This window comes from Paramormyrops kingsleyae, chromosome 23, assembly GCF_048594095.1.
Source record: "Paramormyrops kingsleyae isolate MSU_618 chromosome 23, PKINGS_0.4, whole genome shotgun sequence".
Classification (NCBI taxonomy): domain Eukaryota; kingdom Metazoa; phylum Chordata; class Actinopteri; order Osteoglossiformes; family Mormyridae; genus Paramormyrops; species Paramormyrops kingsleyae.
The window spans coordinates 2,407,569-2,429,673 of record NC_132819.1 but is presented as its reverse complement, the minus strand read 5'-3'; the positions used below and the strand labels follow the sequence as shown (position 1 = coordinate 2,429,673).

The following is a 22,105-nucleotide window of genomic DNA, read 5'->3' as shown; positions in this document are numbered from 1 at the left end:
CAAACCCAGCTGGGCATAAACTTACTTACAGTTATCCATCTATCCATGCCTTTGGATATCATTTTATAAACATTCCTGTATGTCTGTCCATGGACCTTATAGATGTATATACTTGTTGGACAGTTTTATTTATGAAATGGTGATATTAGTAAACAATGCAGTCTCAACCATCAATGTGATCTTTTTATTTGACATAGTGTTGTTTTTGCAAACATTCGTTTTTAAACAAACGAATACAAGATGTAGTTTTTCCATAACAGACTTGTGAGTGTGACAGGGCTTATCACTTTCATTGTGCTGACAGTGTCGTGTATAACGCGTAGTAAGTGATGGCTGAGGGTCCTTCTTCAGTTTTACATTTGCTGGGAGGACTGGCGCTCTGCAGATGGCACGTCAAACGTGGAAAGTTTCAGCAGGTGTACTTGTGTGGTGCCTGAGTTTATGTGCAAACCAGCATTGTCTTTATGCTGCCTTTGTTTAACAGCCGCCTTATCGCTCTCTCTCACTGCGATAAAATCTGAAAAATAATGAGAGAATTGGCCTATTTTGCAAGCGGCTCATCAGACTAACCCGCGTGGCTCATCTGAGATATGGCAGGAATACCAAATGAGGGTCGAGTGTAAATACGCGTGAGGGTTTCTGCAGTACACCAATCAGCTGAATGCTGTATTAAACAGAGACAACGTCAAACAGGCACATTACAGATGCCTACAGCAGAATCCCTGTTCCGGGATGATGCGCGATTACATGCAGGCTGCCATCTAGCATATTTCTGTTTTCCCAATATGCACAGCACAGCACAGCACGCTCTGGGTACATGCTCTGCTTTCCTCCACCGTTGTCTTGTGTGCATTGGAAGATGTTAGCAACTTAAAATGAACTTAAATTGGTTACATCATGCTGTTTGTTATGTGAAAGTACATATGTTAACATAGTAAACCAATGTTTGTAAAGGTAATATGAGGAAAGAGGGACTCATGCTGAATGAATCCCGAGATTCTGTTTAATTAGTGCTGTGGTATTTATTTCAGTATTGTGCTGTTAACATTAAGGTGCAGCTCAGTGCTTCAGGTTAAGGTTGTTAACGTGTGAGCTGCTCTCTCACTACTGAAAATGCCATTTCATTCATTCATGTCACTTCATTTACACCATTTTGTTCTCATTCCTCCTTTTTGGTGTTTTCACTTGAAATCTGAGACCACAATAGCAACAGTATATACAGTATGAAGGTTTACGGCAGAAAGCGATAATAACAGTTCACACCATTGAGTAAATGTCTCCCAGTCGTCGCGGCGTTTCTCTTCCCGCTTCTCAGTGTGTGCTGTCAGGCTCCTTCTTACGCTCTGCCTAATGGGCTCGGAGCTCCTCACATCCTGCTGTTGCCCGTCCCTCAGTGTCTGCCACGTTATTAAATGTGAACGAGATTTACTCCATTTTCATGGGGGGTGGGGAATATGGAACTTGTGTGTTTGTCACTGTGGTCGGGAATTATGTCTATCTCCAAGTTCCTTTTCACACAGCCCTGCACTGATTACATAAATCAGATAAATCAATAATAAATTCTTTGGTTTCAGCCAAAGACTGTTTAAAATATGACCTAAAGTGACTTCAATACTTAAGAGTTTCTGTCAGTTTTAGAATCCATGCCTGCCCAGGGCACTGGGTTTTAACAGTTTTAAGAATATTTACAGTTGGAGAATTGCAGGCTGAGGTTAATGGCTCGGACGCCCTGTTCGCCTGCTCTGCTGTGTATCTGTGTAGTGTTAATAAATTTCCAGGTAGCTCCACTTTGCTCTCAAAGTCCACACACCTGCTGTTAAGGTGAACAGTTGTCTTTAAAATGTTTTTGCTGTGTGACTGTGCATACGTAGCGATTCCTGCGATGGCCTGGTGTCCTGTCCGAGCTGCTTCCTGCTTCATACCTTTGGCTTGTTGGAATTGGGGACAGGGGCAGCAATCTTAGAGGGACAAGTGGCTGCCGAAATCCCCTGAGTGCATGTTGCTCTTTCTTTGCCATACACTCTTGTTGTCTTCACCTTCACATCTTGTCCACATCTTGTTTGTATGTGGGGACCGTCCATTCATTTCTTTAGGCAAAACCCTAATCTCAGCAATGACAACCTTAACCCCTACCCAGTCTTAACCTTAACCATAAGTAACCAAACAAAATACAAGACTTTTGGGATTTTTAGTTTTTTGATTAGTCACAGTTTTTTTTTTTCTAAATAAAATTAAATTTCCTTTTTTGGGGACCATAAAGCATTCATAATGTATCAAACACATGGCTACAATGTGTGCTGCCTTTTGATAAATATTTATAGCCATGTTGATAATTGTCTATGAATACATTATTATTATTTGTCATGAATGTGTTTATAAATTATTAAAAACATAAAAGGTAAAGTGTTACCAAATAAAATCCTTTGCTTTATAGCTCATTATAAGGCATGATACAAATTCATCTTTAAATGGTGAATTTGAGTCCACTGTTGGAAACAAAGAGCATGTGAAAAATACATTGGAGTCTTCAAAATTCTTCCTTAAAGGTATTCATAAGTAGATTTAAACAAGTATTTTGAAACATTTTTGTCATTTTGTCTGCTTTTTTTATTCAGTTTCTAAAATGTAAATTAAACAGAAATTTTGGTCTAAAATCCATATATAGATTATGTCTCATTAACAGTTATTCTGTCCATGTGTTTTATCTACAAATGCAAACTTGTAGAATATAACACTGCTTGGCTGCATATAAATATTAACTGTAATTATTGTTCAACTTCATTACGTATTAGCAGTGAAGGAATGCAGAAGCGACTTTCTGTCACTACCAACGAAATACAACCTACTGTACATCTATAGTTTATTTTCCATTTACTGTTTCCCGCTGTTTAACTTTTTGCTTTGTAACTTTCTTGGCCCTTTTCTATTCATTCCTTTAAACAGATACAGGTATAGTACTTACTTATATTAATTTTGTGTTGTTAAATTTCGGCATTTATTTATTTGAAACCTATTCAAAGTCAAGCCTGTTATAGCTGGTCTACCAGGGCAGGGAAAATCCCGTTGTTCTCTTTTATGTTGTTCCACTTGAACAATTATTTTAACAATAGTAAGCTGCTGCCTTATTTGTCATATAATGAAATTGTGTATCTGACCAGCAATAAATTGTTTTCTTGGAGTTGAACATAGTCATAATGTATTTTCAACAACATTATAACATGATTGAATATGTAATTAATTGCAATTAAGAAAATTAATCGGCTGTGAAAATAATTGCCAAATTATGCCTTTATGTGAATTGGTTAATGGTGTGTGTTTGTGTGTGTGTGTGTGGTCCAGGAATACATTACATTGTGGGGACCACTTATTTTGACCTTTGTGGGGAAATTCAATTTTATAAAAATCTGTCACAGCAATCAAAAAACTAAAAATGCCAAAAGACTTGTATTTTGTTTGGTTACTTATGGTTAAGGTTAGGGCTGGGTAGGGGTTAAGGTTGCCATTATTGGGATTAGGGTTCTTCCCCTTGAATTGAATGTACAGTCCCCGCAAAGACACGAGTACAGGTCTGTGTGTATATGTATGTGTGTGTAGTTATGTGTAGGTGTGTGTGTATAAAACACTGGACAAAAGGCAGAGGACACCATTTGCAGTATATAGAGGACACCTTGTGCAGTGTTCTTTGGCATAGGCTGCAGGATTATTGTGACCATGTACTGGATAAACGTCTATGAGAGATTGATGGATGTATGTATGTATGTATGTACCATGCAAGTTAATATGCATGATGGGTATTTGCATTCCTTACATGGATTTATTGGAAAATGCCATAGTCTCCTAATATATAGATCTGCTGTTTCTGACCTGTGGAAAAATAATGGCGTAAAGTCATGAGCGGCTTGTCCTAAATGCATCCGCCACCAATTTTTTAACTTAATAGCAGAAATTGGTTTCCTAATGCCAGGCAGTGTAATTTTTCTAGATTTTTATTCCTATTAAAAATGTGAAATGCTTTAATTTACGAAGGGTACATTCAGTGCATGTGGAAAGTGATCAGAGAGATTATTTCTGCATTTTTATGCTTTCTCGCGTCACTGGCACTCTGTCGTTGATACTGCAGATGGCGTGTGAAACGCTGAATGTCTCTGCTTCTGTGATACTGCTATCTGCACTTGCTGGAGAATGGTATTGTCTTCTCCCTGCCTCTGTTTAATTCTGCCTGCCTTATCTCTCTCTCTGATAAAGTCTGGGAATAATGGGGAAATAGTGTTACTGAGACACCCGCTGTGACATTATTGTTGGAGAATTCCTTTTTATCCCAAGTCTTTGTGTTAATTCCTGTTCGTTTCTGGTCCTATGTGGAAGTGTAAGATTTTATGCAACTGCAGCGACAATAAAGTCGACAATATATATGAAGGCTGACGGCAGAAAGCGATAATAACAGTTCACACCATTGAGTAAATGTCTCCCAGTTGTCGCGGCGTTTCTCTTCCTGCTTCTCAGTGTGTGCTGTCAGGCTCCTTCTTACGCTCTGCCTAATGGGCTCGGCGCTCCTCACATCCTGCTGTTGCCCATCCCTCAGTGTCTGCCACGTTATTAAATGTGAACGAGATTTACTCCATTTTCACGGGGGGGAAAATATAGAACTTGTGTGTTTATCACTGTGGTCGGGAATAACATCTATCTCCAAGCTCTGCTCCCCACAGCCTTACATGGATTACATAAATCAGATAAGTTAATCATAAATTCTTAGGTTTCAGCCAAAGGCATGATCTGGTGCATGGCTTCCATTATTGAACACCTTTTTCAAGAGTCTGTTCAAGGTTTGGAGATCAGGGTGGGGAATTTGAATTTTCTAGAAATACAAGTGAAACAACTCATTAAGCTAAGTGTAATAAGTGAAGTCATAAGAATTTCCTTAGCAGTAATGCAGCTTTATGGGGCTGTTTAGCACGTCTCATGGCCATAGGTTGCGCTGGTGGAGTCTGGCAGGCAGACGCACAGCCCAAAGCAGCTGCGCATCGGTGAGTCATGCTCGACAGCAGGTTGCAGGTGCTGCCTTATGCGATCTGGCCCCGTTCCTTTACAGAGCATGGCCATGTGCCGGATGCACCCAGGCGGTATAACGTGCCTCCTCCCTGCTGTAGGAGCCCATATTCCCCTTCAGCTCCTTTCACAGCTGATTGCAGGGGTCAGTGTGTCAGGGCTCAGCCGTCATGGGGGCTTTCACACTCAGCGAGCACGCAAAAGAGCCACAATACGCGCCATTGCAATTGAGTGCTCATCACATCGGGTGGGGGGGGGGCGCACAGCATGGTGCCCTCCTGTGGTCAGGTTGCTTTTTCTGATAGCTTTGGGTTCCCACAGTGATTAGAAACTCCTGTCCAGACTGTCACATTAAAAACTTCCTGTTTTATTGCTTTGTCATTTGCAAGAGTTTAGCTTGGTTGAGCCTCCTTCAGAAGAACGCTGATGTCTCCATCTATGTGAGCTGTATCGACTCAGTGCCCTGTGGATCTGTTAGTAATGACTGTCTATTGAAGCTTCTCCGATCGTAAAGCAGATCTATTACCTACTAAATGTACAGATTTTACATTAAAACATGAACTTGTATATGTGTCTTTTAATAACCAACAAATTAAAATGGAAAATGAAGGATGGGAAAAATGTGCACATCATGAATAGAATATAAATGACAGCATCACGTTACATTATACCGCTATGGCAATGGGTATATGACATCGCTCCAGGTTTCATCATTGTTACAATATGTACATGACAGCATAACTTAGAGTTATATCATTATAACATATGTAACCAACATTATGTTAGGTTACATCTATATAAAAACCTTACTTTAAAAATATAATAATAAATAATAAGAAATACTTACTTTAAGTTTCATCATAAGATAACTGTGTATGACACAATTATTCCAGATTTCATCATTATTATAATGTTTACACAACATCATCATTTCAGGTTTTACCATAATAATATGATATGTGCAATACCCTGATTTCAGATTGCATCATTATAGCAAAGTGTATATGACATCAATGTGTGTATGACATAATCACTCCAAGTTCTGTGATGATAAAATGGCAATTTGGCGCAAAACTTATGATGTCAGCAGGAGGGGCTAAGGTCTCCCTGGTGCCCCCTGTAGGCCCCATATTTCAGTATGAGCTCCTCAGACAACGGTGGCAGTGTGCTGACTTAGCCCCTACTCAAACATGCTGATTGTGTTCTTCTCATGATAAGTGGGCCATCTCCGTTCCTTTTCATTCTCCCCTTTACTTCCAGAAGGCTTGACATTTAACAGGTTAGGAGGCTGAACACAAAATCTCCCTGGTTAATGAGCCGACCTGGCGCCCAAGCAACAGTCAAGCCACTGGAGTATGTCAAGGTCCTCCATAAATTATAAATCTATGAAGGTAATGGAAAAGAACGGTGAGCTTTCTAGTATACAAAATATAGTAAATATAGTATGATTAAAATTTCTTTAAACCTGCATGAACAGTATATTATCCATTAAATACATGGAATTATAAACGGTTCAACCTTCTGCCAAAGGGCTGCTTCAGTAATCTAACAAGGACGAAGAGTTACAGTGAGTAGCAGCAACTTCACCCTGATATCGGCCACCTCAGTTAGATTGGGTCTAAATTGCAGCCCCAGTGCTGCAGAAAAGCTGCCTTTTAACTGCTGCTCAGTGCGGTGGCCTTATTGCTACCCCTAAGCACTGCAGTGTGAGATTAGCTGAAACATGTTCAGTGAAGGGGCTTGGTAATATTATTATACCTGTTAGCAGATGCAGTAATTGTGCAGCTTGTGGCTGGAGATTTAGCACTTTGAGCTGCTATTTAAAAAGCAGCACACCAACAACAATAACAATAAGGGGAAAATGAATAGCATTCGAAACAATGTACTCAATGAATGCACTACTCTTTCCCACCTAAATGCAAACCCCTTCATTTAATTCATTTAACACTTCATTTTTTTTTATCGACATATGCTATTTTTTTCCAAGGTCAGGATAGCTAAATTTCAATATAAAGAAAAAGAAAACATCTATGTATTGCTGCCTTAAAAATTAAATAAATTTACCATACTTTCACTGAGACATCTAAGAAAAGATATTTATGCATGTATGTAAAGAAGCAGTTCTGGTAGTTTTATTAAGATCAGAGATACTCAGAGTGGTGACGAAGTAAGAGTGAACATGTAGAGCTTTGCTTAATAGGGACCCTAGTAGCCGCTGGATATTATTTTCAGATTGTTCGATTTACCTTTGTCTTGAGGTACTTTTCTCCAAAAAGTAATTAAAAATACAAATGTAAAAGGCTACATCTTTGCAAATTTTTAAATATCACCATTTTTTATTCGGTAGCACACTCTTCCCTGGACAAATCAGCTTAAGAACAAGCTTAACACATGCACACACACACACACACACACACACACACGCATGTAAGGTAAACATATCCTTATGGGGACCGCTCACACACACACACTCACACACACACACACACACACACACACACACACACACACACACACAGACAGACACTTTGTGGGGACACACACTCTTTGTGGGGACTCTCCATTCATTTCTATGGGGAAAACTCTAATCCCAACCTGACCACCCTAACCCCTACCCAGCCATAACCTTAACCATAAGTAACCAAACAAAACTTTTTTTTTTGGATTACATTCACAGATCTTTGTGGGGGCCTGAAAAATGGTCCCCACAATGTGAAAATAACAGGTTTTTATTTCATTGTGGGGGACATTTAGTCCCCCACAATGTAATATAAACATAATCCACACACACACACACACACACTGTAACATTAAGGTGCTATATTGAGGTGATTTTTCATGGGCAATAGCTTTCTCTAAAACAAAAATGTCCATATTTTTACACACACACACACACACACACACACACATATATATATATACACGTATAGTATTAATTCACCTTTATTTTGGGTAAATATTGCACATTTTATATCAGATAAAGATATAGTAAGCATAACTGGAGATGTTAACAGTCAATATTTACTATTTTAATCTATATTCTTATATTATAAGCAATATTTTTATTATAAGAGAGAGGATATATGCAATATTTTTGTGTATTCATGTGCATAATATCAATAAATAATCAGTGAAAATAAAAGTATTATCCTTATTTTCTCATTCTGAGTAATGTGAGCACTGTCTTAAGCCAATATATGGGGAACTGGCAAAATAAAGGAACCCTACTGGAGCAAATGAACCATGCATAGCGTGTTAAAGGCAAGTGCTTCCACACGTATTAATTAAACAATTAGCCTCTCATCCCGCTTAGGGTCACAATAGCTGGCCACTAGAAGATTGTGGTGACTGCACTAGAGGGAGGCTGGTCTCTGGTGGGGTCTCAGCTTGCCGGTGTCCTGGAAATAGTCACTAAGGTGATGTTGGTACTGAGGTCTGAGGCAAAGGTTTCGTCAGCCAATGGTGCCTGCGGAGGCCCCTGCTCTCCCCGAAAGCCAGGTCCCTGCGGGCCACTGAATCAGCTGACTGCAGATGTCAGTCTGAAGGGGGATGAGATGCAATACCTAGGTGAGGCGGAGGAGCATTCTCTGTGGTGCCACGCTAACGACTTGGACCTGAATGTCTATAAGAGCAAAGATGGTCCTGGACTTCAGGAAGGAGCAGCAGAGGAAGTACACATGCCTGAAGGTTTACGGGACACGGGTAGAAACAGTCAATAGCTACAGGTACCTCAGAGTAGACATGTCTGAAGACCTGATGTGGACCCACACGGCCATCCTGATGTGGAGAGTTGGGTAGCCACTGGATCACCTGAGGCAGCTGAGGAAATCCACGGTGTGCTGAGTGAACACTGTTGTTTCAGGGCATTAAGCTTTATCAGAGACACTCCATTCAGCCATGCCATGTCCCAGTGTCTGCATTCAGGCAGGCACCTGCAGATCCTTATGACCGGGACTGAGAGGCTGAGGAAAAACTGCAACCCCCAGGCTGTTAGGAGCATTAGCTCCAGCAAATAAAATGAACTGTATCTGCAATTTGTACTCTAAATATTTTTTTCAAATTATTCTTATGACTAGTTATCTTTGCTTTTTAGAAACAGTCACTGGCCACTTTATTAGGTACACCTTGCTAGTACCAGGTTGGACCCCTTATTGCCTTCAGAATTGCCTTAATTCTTTGTGCCATAGCTTCAACAAGGTACTTGAAATGTTCCTCAGAGACTTTGGTCCATGTTGACATGATAGCATTACACAGTTTTTGCAGATGTGTCAGCTGCACCTACATGATGCGAATCTCCCGTTCCGCTATATCCCAAAGTGCAGTATTGGATTAAGATTTGGTGACTGTGGAGGCCATTTCAGTACAGTGTCATGTTCAAGAAACCAGTCTGAGATGATAGGAGCTTTGTGGATGTTATCCTGCTGGAACCGACCATTAGAAGCTGGGTACACTGGTTATAAAGGGATGAACATGGTCAGAAATACTCAGGTAGACTGTGACATTTAAAAGATACTCAAGTGGTACTAAGGGGCTCTAAGTGTGCCAAGAAAATATCTCCCACACCATTGCACCACCATTACCAGCCTGAATTGAATACAAGGCAAGATGGATCCATGCTTACATGTTGTTTATGCCAAATTCTGACCTTACCACCTGAATGTCGCAGCAGAAACCAAGACTCATCTGACCAGGCAACATTCTTCCAATCATTCATTGTCTAATTTTGGTGAGCCTGTGCTCACTGTAGCCTCAGTTTCCTGTTCTTAGCTGACAGGATTGGCACCAATGGAATCCTCTGCTGCTGTAGCATCTTCTTCAAGGTTTGACGTGTTGTGCATCCAGAGTTGCTCTTCTGTATATATTGGTATTAATGAGTGGTTATTTGAGCTTGAACCAGTCTGGCCATTCTTCTCTGACCTATCAACAAGGCATTTTCGCTCAGAAAACCACCACTGGATGTTTTGACTTTTTCGGGCCATTCTCTGTAAACCCTAGAGATTAACTGAAGGTCCTGACCTGTATTTGTATTATTTTATACACTGTGCTGCTGACATATGATTGGCTGATAAAAATAAAGTGTCCAGTAAGTGTCTGTGTATACACACACACACACACATACAGTATACACTCACCTAAAGGATTATTAGGAACACCTGTTCAATTTCTCATTAATGCAATTATCTAATCAACCAATCACATGGCAGTTGCTTCAATGCATTTAGGGGTGTGGTCCTGGTCAAGACAATCTCCTGAACTCCAAACTGAATGTCAGAATGGGAAAGAAAGGTGATTTAAGCATTTTTGAGCGTGGCATGGTTGTTGGTGCCAGACAGGCCGGTCTGAGTATTTCACAATCTGCTCAGTTACTGGAATTTTCACGCACAACCATTTCTAGGGTTTACAAAGAATGGTGTGCAAAGGGAACATCCAGTATGCGGCAGTCCTGTGGGCGAAAATGCCTTGTTGATGCTAGAGGTCAGAGGAGAATGGTCCGACTGATTCAAGCTGATAGAAGAGCAACTTTGGCTGAAATAACCACTCGTTACAACCGAGGGATTGTAAAGGGATGGACATGGTCAGAAACAATGCTCAGGTAGGCTGTGGCATTTAAACGATGCCCAATTGGCACTAAGGGGCCTAAAGTGTGCCAAGAAAACATCCCCCACACCATTACACCACCACCACCAGCCTGCACAGTGGTAACAAGGCATGATGGATCCATGTTCTCATTCTGTTTACGCCAAATTCTGACTACCATTTGAATGTCTCAACAGAAATCGAGACTCATCAGACCAGGCAACATTTTTCCAGTCTTCAACTGTCCAATTTTGGTGAGCTCGTGCAAATTGTAGCCTCTTTTTCCTATTTGTAGTGGAGATGAGTGGTACCCGGTGGGGTCTTCTGCTGTTGTAGCCCATCCGCCTCAAAGGTTGTGCATGTTGTGGCTTCACAAATGCTTTGCTGCATACCTCGGTTGTAACGAGTGGTTATTTCAGTCAAAGTTGCTCTTCTATCAGCTTGAATCAGTCAGCCCATTCTCCTCTGACCTCTAGCATCAACAAGGCATTTTCGCCCACAGGACTGCCGCATACTGGATGTTTTTCCCTTTGCACACCATTCTTTGTAAACCCTAGAAATGGTTGTGCGTGAAAATCCCAGTAACTGAGCAGATTGTGAAATACTCAGACCGGCCTGTCTGGCACCAACAACCATGCCACGCTCAAAATTGCTTAAATCACCTTTCTTTCCCATTCTGACATTCAGTTTGGAGTTCAGGAGATTGTCTTGACCAGGACCACACCCCTAAATGCATTGAAGCAACTGCCATGTGCTTGGTTGATTAGATATCTGCATTAATGAGAAATTGAACAGGTGTTCCTAATAATCCTTTAGGTGAGTGTATATATATATATATAACCGATTATTTTGAACAAACTATCATTACTCAAATGTGCGTACGAATGGTCTTGAGTGTGCGTAGATTCTGTTCTTAGCTAAGAACAAATTCAGATAAGAAAACATTGGTGGATGTCAGAATCTTCATAAAAGAATGTGTATGTGGGGTTTAAGAACAAATTTGTTCGTGAGAACGGTTGGTGAATGAGGCCCATTGTTTTTTTTTTTTGTTTAACTTTACACATTGTTTGGATACATTTATCTTCTTACCTTAAAAATGACTATTTTGATAAATGTGCTTAGATGTCTTTAGTACGGTATATGCCTTTCTTGTTTTGTCCGGTTCATTTTGTGTTTAAATGCTAAAAAAAACATATTTTGGTGTAATTTTTTGGGGCTGGGAACCAATTAATTGGTTTTCCATTATTTCTTATGGGGAAAATTCAATCAGAACTCGAACTTTTTAGTATTCGGTCGGTTCTGAACGGATTAATTTCGAGTGTTGAGGTACCACTGTATATGTATATTGTGTTAGTGTAAACATGCACGATGCTATCACAGCGAATGCGAGGCTGAGACTGAAGCGTTACCCTTTGTTTCTGCTGAGTGATGTGCCGCTTGACTCATTTCCCCGCGCATGCAAGTTATCTTAGGTCGGCATTCACAGTTCAACTTTTGAGATTCAGATCGAGTTCTAGGTAATTTTTTTTTTAACTGGTTGGTTCGACTTTTAAGAAATTCGAGTGCTAATGACTTTGAGAACTGAGGTACGACTGTGTGTGTGTGTGTGTGTGTGTGTGTGTATGTATGTATGTGTGTATACAGTGGTAATCCGTTCCGGACTTCGGATCGAATCCTAAAAAGTTCGAGTTCTGATCTAAATTTTCCCATAAGAAATAATGGAAAACCAATTAATTGGTTCCTGGCCCCCAAAATTACACCTTCCGTGTGCCACGCCCCCTCGTTAACCTCGTGTGGGATCCCCATGTGATCAGCTGTTTCTGGTTGTTGTCATTAGTCCTCTGTATTAAGTCTGCGTTTTAGTTTGTTTTCCCAGTCCGGTCATTGGGTGCGTTCAACTTGTTTACAGCGCTGGCTTAATTAAAGCAACGTATTCTGATCCTGACGCAATGCATTACGGTTAGATGCTTTGCGACCTCTCACCTGGCTGCACAAACTGGAACCGCCTCCGTGACGACACACCTTTGCCCTTATTGGCTGAAGAGTTGTTACACGCATGACGTTTGTATCCCAGGCAGTTCCGATGCGTAATCTGCTATTTCTCCCGAATATCACATAAAGCAGTGAGAACTGGTTTTCAGTTAGTTTACCTGGTAAAATAAAGTTTAAAAAAATGACATAAATGCTATAATAGTACACGTAAGTTAGTGGTTTATTTATTGATAGTTACTGTAATGTTGCGCTGCTTTATTTGGTTAATCGTCCAGTCTGTGAAGAAGGCATTCATGTAAGAATTGCATTGTAGTATGACTCATTTCCTGGTGCGTACAATTTATATTAGGTCAGCATTCACGGTTCAACTTCTGATATTCAGATCGAGTTCTTGGTCAAACTGGTTTGTTCGACTTTCAAGAAATTCAAGTTCTAGTGAGTTCGAGAACCGAGGTACCACTGTGTGTGTGTGTGTGTGTGTGTGTGTGTGTGTGTGTGTGTGTGTGTGTGTGTGTATATATATATATATATATATATATATATATATATATATATATATATATATATGCGCTTTAATTTAAACAAGCTTTTGGTTAGATTTTTTTGCTTTCATTTATCATTATATTTAATATTCTTTATGTGCTGTAAGGTTGACTGCTTTGCACAGTGCTTTGTGACTTTTGTCTGTGAAAAGCACTTTATAAATAAAGTTTTACTTACATACAATATATATACATATACATATCTATTACATAATATTATATTATAAAAAAATTATGATTTTTCATTTTGTTATCCTTCTTGTTTGTTGCAGTCTGGAGTAGCGGCAATTTCATTTCACTGTGTATCAGTACATTCATACATGTGACAAATGAAAATCTTGAATCTTGAGCTGTGAGCCTTTCTGTACAGAGCAGTGTGTGGAGGCGACTCTGTACTATCAGGTGCACCAACCACTTACTGCTCCCAGAACCACACTTTTCAGAGCAAAGTGCTGTGAAGAACACAGGCATCTGTGAACTGATCTGCAGGGAAAAGTCAGATGGTCAGATGAGTCACTCGTCAGCCTGTTACCAGTACATGTGCGGAGAACGACGGAGGGAGGGTTTGTTTGCCAGTGTGAGCGCTTCTGCAGGACTCTGTGATCGTGCAAAGTTACATAGGAAAAATAAAAAGCCATTATTTTGAGTGACAGATGCTCCTTCCTACCCTGACTGGAGGGGAATCTTCTGGAAGGACCATGCCTGGTATTTTAAGCATCAAAAGCATGTAGAGCTTGTTCGAGGGCCTTCCCAGTAACCACACCCCAATCCCAATGAATACATATGGAGAGTAGCATCTGAACACCACCAATGAAGCCCCTTATGTGGGAACGACACTCTTCTCCAGGAGAGTGTCAGGCACGCTGATGCTGCTTTGACAGATTGAGGATATTCTGATTGTTCATTAAGACACTTTATATTGGCATTTCCTTTGACTGAGCGACAAGGATACCTTCTAAGAAAATCACACCGAGCACTTGTGTGTGGAATTGAATTCTTTATTTGACAATACTGCCATAACTGAAGGAGTCTTATCTCTCTTCGACTTAATTCATCAACTTACAAAAGACATTCTGTTCAGGATAGGAACTGTGTACTTTTTAAAAGCGTGCCTGGGATTTGTATGCTTAAGGGAATTACTTTTCCTGGTATAACTTACAGTAATGAATAAATGCAAGTGTGATTTACAGACCTAAAGTGGTTTTAAGATGAAAATTCTCGAGTTACCATCTTTATGAGCAGCATCGCCTGCATTTTGGAGGTGTGCATGTTTGTAATCTCCTAATAATACATGACTTAATCAGTGTTTTAAAAGGCATGGTGTGCACATGCTGAGATTTGTGTTCAGACTTGTAGCACTGTGAGTACTTTTCATTTTTAGCAAATACCCCTGAAATGCACACGACTGCAAGGGGGCATTTCAGTGTAGCATTAGCTCCTCTGTCCTTAATGAGAAAATGAGCGGTGTGACAGAAGTCCTCCCATATATACTGTACGGCCGCTTTTCAGAATAATGAGGCTGACTGGAACATTATCGTTGGATTTTCCTACATGTCCCCCTTGTTGTGGTGTGAAAATCAGTAGTCAGTCCTGATTCATGTGGCAGCCATGTTAATATGGCAGATTTCACAGTGTGACGTGGATCTCACAAAGACTCATGACTACTGGCTGATTATCCTGTCCCCATTAGCAGCTTATCATTACATCATTATAAAGCCTGAATATTACCAGCTGCGGCTCTCATGTGTTGGTGTCGTTTGTGAGGGGACTGCCAGCAGCATCTCCTTTGCTGTAATGGCTACTCTGCCCTGGCCAGGAACAGAGCTCAGGCAGCGAGGGCTTTAGCACCCCGCAGATCTGCCCACTCGCGGTGGAAAATGTCGCCGTTTCTTTTGCCAAGAGCCAGTTCCACAGGCTAGTATCTTCTCCATAGATGAAATAAAAATCTCAAAGCCCCAGACAATTAAATCACCTCTTGGGGGAGCCATGGGCTGCTAGGTGGGGAGAGAGGAACATGCCTGAGGAAGACTGGGTGCCCTGATGGCCTTGACATGACCATGCCCCCCACCCCCAGCACCACACCGAGAGGGAGAGCCCCTCCTTGACTGAAGCCCAGGCCTCTCAGACGCAGGATGTCCGATGGCAGCTGAATAAACACCGCTGTGAGGCCCCACATGTACACCCTGCCAAGACCCCCGCACCCACATCCTGCCAAGACCCCATACCCACACTCTGGCAAGACCCCACACCCTGCCAAGACCCCCACACCCACATCCTGCCAAGACCCCATACCCACACCCTGGCAAGACCCCGCACCCACACCCCGCCAAGACCCCCGCACCCCGGCTAAACCCCGCACCCACATCCTGCCAAGACCCCCTCACCCACACCCCAGCAAGACCCTTGCACCCCGGCAAAACCCTGCACCCACAACCCGGCAAAAAAACAGTGTAACGGTGGGTACTGTAGGGGTGGGCAGGGTGGGGGTGGGCAGTGTCACGGTGGGTACTGTGGGGGTGGGCAGTGTAAGGGTGAGTAGTTTGGGGACGGGTAGTATTGGGTGTGCTGTGTTGATGAACATGTAAGTCCGATGGCTGAATGCCTGGAGCCCCATCTTTGTCTGCAGGTGCAAATTCTGTGTGTCACTAACCCCCCCCAACCCCCCCACTCTCCTGCCTACTCTGGTTTCCTCATAGCTCCTGAGCACATGTTGCAGTGGTGAGGGGGTCATGCTGACCTGCCGTTACCATATTTGTGTGTCTGTGTGTGTGTCCCTCTGCTCTGGTTAATCAGTCTGTGTGTGTTCCCCTGATTTTATTGTCCCAGGCATCAAAACCACCTCTTGTCCCCCAATCCAGCTTCAGACGCCTGTGTCTGTGGTTGAATGAGCAGCCTCTGATGATGACTTGATCAGTGGCTCGATCTGATTCTTCCCCCAATAAGTGGTATAGGGACATGGATTCCGTTCTGCTGTATGAATGTTTAGGTGAGCTGTGACCCCACTGCACCTGGGCTGCGAGCCTCACTGCCTAGCAGCTGCCAAGGAAACATCAGCACACACTCTCCAAGCTATTTGGCTGCAGTACCGGTGCAGTGCATAAGATCCGCTCTGTAAAACATCCCCTGGGGGATTTACAGTGCATAAACGTTACTACTGATCTGCAAAAATTGAGAAAATACAATGACGGCAGCCAGTGCAGCATACGACCCTCTGGTGTGATGGTGTCATGGGGTTACCACTGCTGTTTCTGCGTTACCTCTAACCCACGGCAAAGTGCCGGATCCGCAGTTTCCTTAAGACCTTTGGATTTACCCCCCCCCCACCCCCCAAAACAGGCTGTTAAACTAGCTCTTGCCCTGGGAGGGGGGAAGAGTCCCCTACTTCACTTGCATGTTGCATGTCAGGACCAGAGCTCAAAACTCTCATGTAGCATGTTAATTCATTTATATTTACATTGAGATGTTTGTGGAAGGGGGAGCAAAGTCCATCTCCTTTTAACCTTGAGGAGATAATGACTGTATGAATTATTAATCCGTATTCTGCTGACATGATCTAAGCTAGAAATTTTGATTGCAGTTTAAATACATCTGTATTGCTCAATTTGTTCTTCCTGTGAGTGTGTGTGTCTGTGTGTTTCATAAACATGGCAGCAATGTGTAACGTACCCCATTAGTATGAGCTGTAGGATCAGGCTCTATCAGCATGGCAAGGCGACTAGTGTGATGCTGAGAAACAATCCCATCAAAGGCAGGAAAAAGGTGACTTTATTCATTAAGTAATGGAGTGTTAATTAAATCAAGGCTTACTTATGCCTGACTTCCAGTGTTCTTTGTGTATATAATTTACACTGCTGTGTGTATGATCCTCACTGACTACTATGACTCAAATTTTGACTTATTTTGTTTTTATATGTTTTGTGGGATGTGGATTTAAATACTGGCATAATTATTGGGAAGAAAAGTTAAACGAATAAAATAAATCGGTCATAATTTTAAATGTGGCTATTCAAGTTATAATTACACTTTAATTAAACACACACTTCTGGCTGCAATCACTTCTGTAATTAGAACATCTGAAAGAAATCGCAAGGTCACTCCAGTGCATTTAGTAATGAACACATTCTAATCTACAAACACAATTTGACCTTGTCAAACATCATCTCACTAATGAATGGCATATTTTCTGGGAGCAGAAAGTGTGGAAGACCATCCTGTGTTCTGTGCACAGGAAGTGCATCAGATCTGCAGTTTTATGGGCATGAGAAGTATGTAAGACAGCTCTGAGTTATGACTGCAGAAATGTAATCAGAGAGCCTTTTCATTATGGCACCATCAATATGATTCCTTCCTGCCCAGCCCCCACTGCCTATCAGCCTGCGGACACATTATCATTTTTATTTTCAGAAAAAGCTGCGTTTATTACACTCATATTACTAAGCAGTTGTATTCACTCCCCATCAATGCACAGATGAGCAAAGCAGACCAGCAGCATGCCTGCACTTATGAGCAGCCTGGAGATCACCCTTCAGCCTGGAGTACAGGGCTTGTGGTCACCCAGACCCACTCTCACTGCCTGGGTATACAGAGTGTGTGCCCCCAGACCCTCTGTCACTGTCCGGGGATACAGGGCGTACACCCCCAGACCCTCTGTCACTGCCAGGGGATACGGGGCGTACGTCCCCAGACCCTCTGTCACTGCCCGGGGATACGGGGCGTACACCCCCAGACCCACTCTCACTGCCTGGGTATACAGAGTGTGTGCCCCCAGACCCTCTGTCACTGCCCGGGGATACGGGGCGTGTGCCCCCAGACCCTGTGTCACTGTTCGGAGATACAGGGCGTACACCCCCAGACCCTCTGTCACTGCCAGGGGATACGGGGCGTACGTCCCCAGACCCTCTGTCACTGCCCGGGGATACGGGGCGTACGTCCCCAGACCCTGTGTCACTGCCCGGGGATACGGGGCGTGTGCCCCCAGACCCTCTATCACTGCCCGGGGATACGGGGCGTAAGTCCCCAGACCCTCTGTCACTGCCCGGGGATACGGGGCGTGTGCCCCCAGACCCTCTGTCACTGCCCGGGGATACGGGGAGTACGCCCCCAGACCCTCTGTCACTGCCCGGGGATACGGGGTGTGTGCCCCCTGACCCTCTGTCACTGCCCGGGGATACGGGGCGTGTGCCCCCAGACCCTCTGTCACTGCCCGGGGATACGGGGCGTGTGCCCCCAGACCCTCTGTCACTGTCTGGGGATACAGGGCATGCACCCCCAGACCCTCTGTTACTGCCCGGGGATACGGGGCGTACGTCCCCAGACCCTCTGTCACTGCCCGGGGATACGGGGCGTGTGCCCCCAGACCCTCTGTCACTGTCCGGGGATACAGGGCATGCGCCCCCAGACCCTCTGTCACTGTCCGGAGATACAGGGTACGTCCCCAGACCAGACTCCTTTTGGTCATGAAAGGAGTCAGCTGTGGGTTTTAGCTGTGGTTTTGGCAAGAGCTCAACCTTAATTAACAGGCTTAAAAGAGCCGTGTTTGGAGAAAGGTTACTACTGTAAAATGCCAGTGAGGTGTCCATATGCCCCCACAGAGTTCCCAGGCCGGATTGGAACAAGTGCATCTTTTTCTTAGTAAATCAACTTAAAAAAACATGCAGATACACACATTTTTCTGAAATGCCAGCAGCGGAGACAGATCATTTATGATATAGCACCATGCAAAGATGCATTTCTTATGTCAACTTCAGCCTCTTGTGATGATTCAGGCATTTTTTGGTAACAGTTTCATTAAAAACAGCTCTTATAACTCATCACAGATAGAGGTGACCTGCTTCTGTTACGCTTTACTGTATTATTACTTGCATTATCATGTATAACATTTTTATTAAAATGTTTTATTCCAGTATTTAAGAAATACTGCAAAATTTGGAGAGGGTATTTAGCACAAGTAGATCAACAATGATTTTCAGAGAAATGTCAAAAAATATATCAGAGTGACACGTGAGCAGCCACAATGCCGTTAGCTGGCAGATTAAACAGTCATGTGGTTTTCTTTACCCTGTGCACCCCACTCTGTGTGCACAGGCCACTAGTGAGGCAGCTGGCACCCCCAGAGATCACAGAGCCCCTGCTGAGCTGGGAAATGCAGATCTGCACGTGTCTCATAGCAAAACATGCACAGACAGCAGAAGCACAAGACCCTGGGGGGAACTATTTCAGGGGAGCTGGGCACATGGCCCAAGCATGCACACGCTGGAACAGACACACAGACATGCACACGCTGCAACAGTCAGATGATCATGCACATGCAGACACATGAACATACATATGCAGGATGAGACATGTGGACACACACACACTATAAGACGGATATGCACATGCTGAAGCAGACACACGGACAAGCATACGCTGGAGCAAGCACGTCAATATGCGACACAGCAACACATGTATACACACGCACAGTGACACACAGATGCAGAAATACTCACTGGTGAAGTGAAGACCTTGCCTGTAAACCCACACTTAGTGAAGCACACTGTCTGTAATAACACAATAGTAACAGCTTTTTCACTGAGTGGAGTCTAAGTCGGGATCAGGCCCAGCTGACCATCTTAGGCAGGAAATCCCCACACCAACATGGGCATGCTCCTTCACCATAGAGTCCTGTATCCGCAGGGCCAGTGGCATTCGGTGGCTCACACAGCCCCGCGATCCCATGGAAGTGTAGGCACCATTGGTGCCCCCATCCTCCACTTGGAGATCATGGTCGAGTTTTCAGTTAAACACGTGTCCTCTGCCACCTCCTATAGACGCCACGAGACAATACAGCTGGTGAACATGGCTGTCGGCCACTGTGTAACCACGCCTTACCATATATGGCAGATAGGCTGAGAAAGGCAGATGGCACCTAGGAGAGGAAAACAACATTACCAGAGAAAGCAGAAGGAAAACTAAACCTCTGGGAGTGCGGGGCCGCCCCCCCGGGCGTGCCAGCCGGAGCCAGCACAAGGATATCGGGAGGATTCAGCTCCAAGCAGCTCCCAAGACCACTGCAGCAGCTGGTGTCACGTCTGTTACAGGTTGGCCACTGCCCGTCCTGCTTTATATCGCCAGCCAGAGCTGATTGGCTAGGTGCCCACTGCGCCGAGGTGCCAGGAACAGGGTCTGAGTGGCTGCGTTGATACCTAACAGGCCCGAAATACAGGTAACAGCATAGATCAGATGGAAACACAGCGGCTTCCTGTTCGCCTCTGAAAGGTTACCATTGCTAATATATTATGATCCCCCACCTATGTCTTTTTTATGTATATGGTTAAAAACTGAAAACCAGGGCTGTTATGCTGATTTTGTGCTTCAGTGTTGGCCAGGCAAGGTAATAATAAGAATGTATCTCCTGTTCTGATTGCAGTCAAGTGGATAACTTAGGCTGCCTGAAAGAATGTTGATGTAATCTAATCTCATGGAGAGAAACAACTCGTCATCTATTCATTTTTGTGCTATTATTACACTTGACATTTATAACATCATATAATCTAAATTTTGAAATATTCCTAATGTTTTTAAACTCCCTTGTAATATTCATGTTTTAGACATGTTTGTGCAGATTTAAAACTAATCCCACTCCTACAGTCATCCATCCATCCTACATCCATCCATCCATCCATCCATCCTACATCCATCATCCATCCATCCATCAGTCTATGCCTTCATCCTTCCATCCATTTTCTTGGGGTATATCCTGGCGGGGGTTGTGTTCTGGGTGCTGTCCCAGGAACCTGTCACAGCTGGCACAGGGAAAAGGGCAGGAGTATGCCTTGGATGGGATGCCAGTCCATAACATTATGCCCAGAACCTTTTATTATATTGCATAATGTTACATGAATATAATTTCTTAACCACAATGGAGAAATGTTGGTTCTTGCTGGAATCTATGATTTAAAAAAACTTTTTTGAAGAACACAGCGAGTCATAAAGGGATTCTGAGGATAGCAGAGTAAAACAGACAAATTTAAAGCTCATTTATAGCCAATTGCATTTTTAATTTGATTGATAATGCCCCAAATGTGAAGATAAGCCTGCTGATTTATATATAAACGTGTTTTAGACTGCATGTGAAAGTGTTTTACTTCAAGCTAATTCTGGCAGCAGAAAAAAATATCCAGATGAATGCAACACTACAGGGTACCTTAGAATGCAGAGCTGTAGAGAGTTGCTGTCCCACTCAAGCAGAGCAGGGAGACAAACTTAGAGGAATCCCTGTTGACTGGGATCTTTACCATATCTGTATACCAGCCCATCAGTCAGACACGTCACTGCTCCACTCCATAACAGCACAAAAGTGTCTGTTCCCTGAAAAGAGAGTTTGTTTGGTTAAATTGAAAGGATGGGTAACATTTTTAAGCCTGAGTATAACCAGTTCTGCGTCAGAACCAGATTGTGATGACAGCAGACCACAGGCACATGACATAATGCCTGAGTTTGCCGGGTGTTACTTTGAATTGATTTTTTAATTTTTCCTTGTTATCTTAAAAAGCCAGATTTTCTATTTTTCAATAGACCATTTATTTCCTCACTTCTGAGTATCCATCCTGTTATGTGGTTTTGGCACGTTGTGTGGTGACTATTTTTAGTAAAGGCGTTCAGTTTATCATTGCATTTGTGTTTATTGTCATTGTGTTTGTATTTCCTTGTATTTCAGGTTGCCATTCATATCAGCATGCCTCTTTTCCGTCATTAAGGGGACGTGTCATCCTCCGTCTGGTGCTGTTTGCCCGTCCTCACACTTATAGGGCGTATTTATGACGGATTGCAGCTTCACCCCGGATCCCCCTCGCCCCATTACGGTCATTCGCTGGGAAAGAGGAGCGAGCGGCGAATTAAACGGGACGATAAGACTCCCACACCGTATCGGATAGAAATTGCCCTGTAACTCAGAATATAATTAAATT

At 43.0% G+C, this 22,105-nt stretch overlaps 1 protein-coding gene across 2 annotated transcripts in view; it reads left to right on the top strand.

The window, feature by feature from the left end:
• LOC111858190 (ephrin-A3-like) overlaps positions 1–22,105 on the top strand; it is a 55,808-nt gene that overhangs the window by 1,486 nt on the left and 32,217 nt on the right. The gene's annotated exons all lie outside the window — the stretch shown is intronic.